The sequence below is a fragment of the Onychostruthus taczanowskii genome, unplaced genomic scaffold, assembly GCF_017590055.1.
Source record: "Onychostruthus taczanowskii isolate IOZ18803 unplaced genomic scaffold, ASM1759005v1 scaffold1, whole genome shotgun sequence".
NCBI lineage: Eukaryota > Metazoa > Chordata > Aves > Passeriformes > Passeridae > Onychostruthus > Onychostruthus taczanowskii.
In genome coordinates, this window is record NW_024496525.1 from 30,441,791 (window position 1) to 30,447,790 (window position 6,000).

Genomic DNA, 6,000 nt, shown 5'->3' on the forward strand with positions numbered 1-6,000 from the left:
AATGAAGGAGTTGGAAAGAAAGGACTGGGGAGAGGTTGGTGCTGCTCCTCCCCGGGATGGACTTGCCTGAGGGGGAAGAAGGTTCTTTGCTTTCCCCCTCACTCAGCAAGAGCAGTGCTGGCCCAGCAGTGGGAACCATCGTGTGATTGAAACAAGCTATTGCTAGGTGGGTGTTTGTTGGATGATGGGAGGATCTGGGTGGATATGTGAATAAAGGATAGGAATAAAACTGGAAGAGTGGGGAAGAGAAAGATCTGACTAATGGGCCTGTGTGTGAAAGGCATGTGAAATGTCATGTAGAGTCCAAGAGTATATCCTCACCAAAGGTGAGTGATCAGCTGCATCCCACTGCCCAGCTAAAGGGCATTGTGCACTTCAGTCCAGTGTCTTACACAGCATCTGCTCCCAGTTTTCAGGGGAAACCCGAGTGCTGTTTGCCTCCATGATTCTTCTCTCAGCAGGGCTGTTACCCACTGACCCAGGCTTGGAAGAAAAGCACCTCTTGTGCACTGACCTCCTTTTCCTTTTCTTTCTTGCCTGGTCTCAAATAGAAAATGCACCAGGACCTCACCTGCATGGCTTTTATACCTGAATCATGGATGCAAGGAATACAGACAGAGAAATCAAACCCAAAAAGCAGCTATGTGCCTGACCCTCGTTGAATGTTGGTGAAACTCCCTCATGGAGGGCTGTCAGCTAATGAGAGCGTATGAACCTTCCTGGCTGAGGTGGATCAAGAGAGGGAGAAGACTTTAGCTCTGTATATGGGTCCCTGCCTTCATGTCCTGCTGGGCTGCAGCAATCTGACCTGTATCTCGACCAGGTGACACTCCCAGGAGACGTGAGGATCCACATGCTCCCTCCCACAAACCTTTCCTTGCCTAGTGGCTAGTGGTGCCCAGAAGAGTGTGGAGGATGCCTTTATTGGGAATGGGGATGTGAGTGTCCAAGAGTGACAGAGTCCCTGCAGCATCCGAGCCTGGATGAGCTTCCCCTCAGCAAATGCTCCAGCTGGATGACTCGGCGGTGCAGTCATGCAGTGGCAGCCGTCCAACCCTGCAAACCATGGAGCAACAGAAACTTTAGACAGAAGCTGATGAATAGCTCTTGAGGAGGGGCTGCAAGAGGCTCAAAGTAGTCTGGTTGGGCCCATCTTTCCAAGGATAACTGAGACAATACCCTGGCCCAGAGTGGCCTTGAGCTCCTGGTGTGACTGTTGGCATCCTAGGGTGGGTGAATGCTTCTATGGAGCAGAGGTGCAGGACTGTCTGTGCTGACCTGTAAACCAAAAATAGCCATGTTTCTGTTACCTTTAACTATTTTTAGGTGGCTTGAAAGTTCAATTCTCCTCCAATTTGTGTTGGTTTTCTGTCAAGCCCAGTCAAGAGTCTGGCTTGTTCCTTGGAGTTAATGTAATGAGCAGGCCAGGTCTTGCACTGATCCTCCCTTACTGGGTTTGCAGTCAGGGTGCCAAGGAAAACAAATCCCTTGGGAAGCTGGGCAGCTTTCATAGCAGTTGGTGATGCCTCTTGGCTTTTTGTGTCTTCCTTGGACGCTTCTCTTGTGGCTCTGTCCTGTGGGAGCTGGCAAGGATTGACACTGAAATTGCTGCTGGGGAAAAGGGCTGCTCCTGCCTCCCCCAGGTTTTGTGGGTGCCCGTGTCCTAGGACTGAGCCATGGCCTGCTTGTCACTGCCAGGGCCACCACCTCGCAGCTGTGCTGCCCTCCTTTGGAAGGGATGAGCTGCAGTCCTGACAGTTCACAGGTCCTGCAAGATGCTCTGAAATCCTGTTCTGAGGGGGATAATCGATCCCTCTCTCCTCAGTGATACAGTGGGAGGCTGGGAGGCTGGAGCACCTTGGAGCCATTGCTTTGTTCCCATCGCTTTGAACCCACCACTCCAGCTGAATAGTTGGAGTGTTTCCCTCTCAAAAAGCACCTGCACTTTAGAGTTCGGTAACTGCCAACTTAAAATCCTCCCTCTCTCCCGGGCAGAGGGACATCTCTTGTTGCTTTTTCATCCGAAGTGCAGCAGCCTTTGATAGCCCAGGTTCCAGCCCTGAGTGTGAAGGGGAACCAAACGCTTTGTGGAATGTCCTGGCCTTGTCCTGTGGGATGGCTGGGAGCTGCACCATGGCTCGTTGCTTTTCAGGGCGGCGAGCTCTTGGCTCCGGTATTTCTCAGCCAGCGGCTCCCTGCGCCCGGGCCTTCGTCCCCCCGCGGCCCCGCGCTGCGGGTGCTGCTGCCGGGCCCGGCTGTTCCAGAGAGCGGCTCCGCACGCCAGGGAGGAGCCTGGCTGGGGGCTGGATATTTTTTTTCTTTTTTGGTGTTAATTTCCCCAGTCATTGTGGCCGCTGCTGAAGGGTTTTTGTGCCTCCAGCTCCACTAGAGGGCAATATGATCTGCGTGGGGACGGCTGCGAGCCCGCCCGGGAGCGGCGCGGCTGCACCTCTGGGTGGGATGGGCCTGGGGCTGGGCGAGGGCTCGGCTCACCCCTGAATGCGGCCCCAGTGCTGCGGCCTGAGCATCTCCTGTTCGCTGCCAACCCAGGGCAGAGACGGGACGGGGCCTGGCACTCAGTGAATGTCACCGAAAAGGGGGGTAAAGCCCCAGGGACTGCCGAGCGCTGCTGAGATGGCAAAGGCGTGGGTGGGGGATGGATGACACGTACAAGCACGTTCCTGCTGCGAGCAGAGGAGCCTGCCCCGGACACAGCTCCTTCAGGAGATGTCGGGGGTGATTGTTCCGTGCTTGGAGCACAGTCCGGTGTGGTGGGAGGGCAGGCTGTCACAAGTTGTCTGTTCTCCCTGGGGTGGGGGGGAGGCGGGTGCAGGGAGCCCTTTGTTTTCATAGGGTCTGGGAGATTGTATTTTACCCAATATATTGAAGATAATAGGGGATCAGTTTCCTTTCCTGGTCTGGGTAAGGTTTGTTATAACATCACACCACTCTGTTTTGAAACAATGTGTGATGCAGTGTGGCTTCTCCGGGGAGTCCTGAGTTTCTTTTTTCGTTTTTGTTTTTTGAATGTGGCGGTTATCTGATTATCTGTGCTTCCTTACACATGATCAGGCACAACAGAACGAGCAGGAGTGGGCCCAGACTGAAATGGAGGCAGGGGAAAGCTGCAGACCAGTGACCAGAGTAAGTGTGGGGTGGGGAGGGGTGGGTGACTGGGCTCCTTCACTGAAGAAAAGCTCCAGGCTCTGGCAGTAGTGAGGCCAGCATTGGTAAGCAGCTGTGGCAGCTGGCCAGCAGCTGTGAGGTGTAGCTATGAAGTGCCCACACCTTTGGATATGGATTGTTGGCTCCAAGCTGATTGCTCCTGTGGCCCTTCCTCTGCAGAGGGTCATTCTCCTCCAGGCCAAATGCTGACCTAACTGTTACAGTGGCTGAACAACACATTCCTTGTCTTTAGGGAAAAAGAGAGGAAGAAGATGACCTGAGGGAGTCTAGACCTACTGTAAATGTGGATTTGGGGTTTAAGACCAAGTCTTCTTAGATGGTTCAGGGGGATGTGCTTTGGCAGCAGATTAATGCCCCAACAGAATGCCTCCTGGCATTCTTGCTGCTCTGTCCACCCTGCTTTAGGCTGCCCATGCTGGGCTGGTCATTGTCCCCAGGGAAGGCTGTGGAGCAGCATGAACCATGCTGGAGGGGCTGTGGGACCCTACCACGGCTCTTGGTGGCCAAAAAGCTCTTGAGCCTAGGGTGGCCCTGGCTCTGCCCTAAGCTGGTTTCTGGAGTAGGCACAGCCAGGACTACCGGCTCCCCATGGGGGAGACAACACCACAGCAGCTACCTGCCCTGCTGGAAATTGCACCTGTTAAATTTAACATGGAACCTGCTGCAAGGTGGTATATCAATAAAAATGTGAATTGCTGACTCTGACACTCCCTCGCATGAAAACTGACCTTGGGAGATGATAAAATGCAGCTGTACTGAGGAATGACTTAATGAAGTTTGACTTTAGTTATTCTAGGCTTTCTTCAACTTTTGGTAGGTGTTTGCACTGCACTAACACTGTTGTGGCTCTCCTCTCCTCCTGTCCAACACCTTGGGCATGGGCATGTGGGACTTGGTGACCCCTTCCAGAAGGCTGTCAAGAAAGCAAAATTAATTCCAGCTCAGTACATCATGTCGTTTTGTTTTTCTTCTGTGGTTTAGTTTTCTTTAATTTCATCTGCTCCAAATTTGGTTACGCAGAAATTTCCACTTCAACCCAATCTGTGAGCTTTTGACAGACAGGCTTATTTAAGACCTACAGCTGGAAGAAGTAATTAAGGTTCCACTGAAAATGCAACTTCTTGACCTAAGGCAAAAGTATGAAATTTCAACTTAGTTTTACTTTATAATCTCAGGTTCAGCTTCATAGTTGTGTAACATTTTATTGCTGATGGTGGAAACAGGGCTCTTGTATCCTCCTTTTGTTTTTGTAGTGGAAGCTCACAAAGATATAAAAAGCCCCTGAAAACCCATTTCCCTCCCTTCACAAAGCAAAGCCTATGATGGGGGCAAATATATATATTTTTCTATTTAGGGTGCTGCAAACAAACACTTTTAAATGTTCACTTCCATTGTAGGACTGTGGTGGGGTGGCCAGGGTTTGTCCTTTTTTCACCAGGACTGGGATAAATTGTCTCATGATGTCTGGATCTTGTATTGCTGAGCTGAGCTTTGGAGCTTCCATCCCTTAACCCCTTTTGGGTGATACCTACCCCAGGTCAGCTCTGGCCCTTGGAGTTCTAAAAGTGCTACCAGCCCCTCACCCAGCACTGGGGGTAGGGATGGGAAGGGAAGCTGTGCCTTGCCTGCATCCCCCTGAGAGCAATTTCCATGCCAGAGGTGGAGGGAAATTTAGGCCTGCTCAGGGAGAGGGTGTGTAAAACTCACACTACAGCTGCCTGGAAATATGGCCAAATGGGAATATACCCAAACCTCTTAAAAAATCAATAAAGCAAGAAAGTAGTGTGGAATCTTTAGAAAATCAGATGCCCCCTCTTTGTCACAGAAGAGCATTCCACACTGTCTTTTTATTAACTTGCAGGCATTCTTGAACAGCCTTCTCTTGCCATCCCTCTTTCTTCCCCCTCAACCTTTCTAAAGGTTTTCCTGGAAAGAGTGGACAAGGAAATGGCTGATGCTCAATGGAAAACTAAAAGCCAACTGTTTTAGAATGACTTACAGGAACAAACCTTGCTCTGTTTGTCTGGGAAAACTTTACTTAGTTAGCTCTCTTGGATGAATCACTGCTGGTAGCAGGAAAGCACTGCTGGTCTCGTCTCTACTGCATCCTCTTGCACCCGTACCTCATCTCCAGAATATGTGCTGTTAATCCTATCTGGAGCCTGTTGCTGCCTTAGAATTCTCCCTTTTTGTCTGGACGGGGTTGCTGCTACTGTTTATTAACAAGCACAGTTAAAATATGCTGCTGCTTTTTGCTTTGTGCCGTGATGCAGATTTGTCTGACCCCAGCACCAGGAGCTGGATGAGAGGAGAGCCACGAGCTTGGTTTGCCAGAGCAGTGAATAGCTGCTCCTGGAGCCTGGATTACTGCTGTCACAACCCCCTTGCTACAGAGCAGTGGTACAGCAGGAGCTCCTGCTCCACATCCACAGGGGCTTAAAACATTCTGACAAGTAAACTGTATGGGCTGGCTTGATGCACGATCAGATAGAGTTTGTCAGGGCTGCTCCAGCCTCATGGTTCACTGGAAATTACCCATCTTCCCACAGCTGGCATGGCCCTGGCACATAGCTCCCAGCCAGCTGCAGTGCTCAGGGGAATCCAGGCCCCTGTGCTTGTACCTGACCAGGACCAGTTTTGGACTGGGGGGACCTGCTGGTGCTCACACCTGGTGAGGTGATACCATGGCTGGAGTGAGCAAGGCCTGTTCTACCCTGCAGCTGGCAAGTACTGCAAAGGAACGATATTTTAGGTGGGCAGGGATGCAGATCCCAGGGGAGCGCCAATGTGCTGGGTTACCCAGCCCAGGCAAAG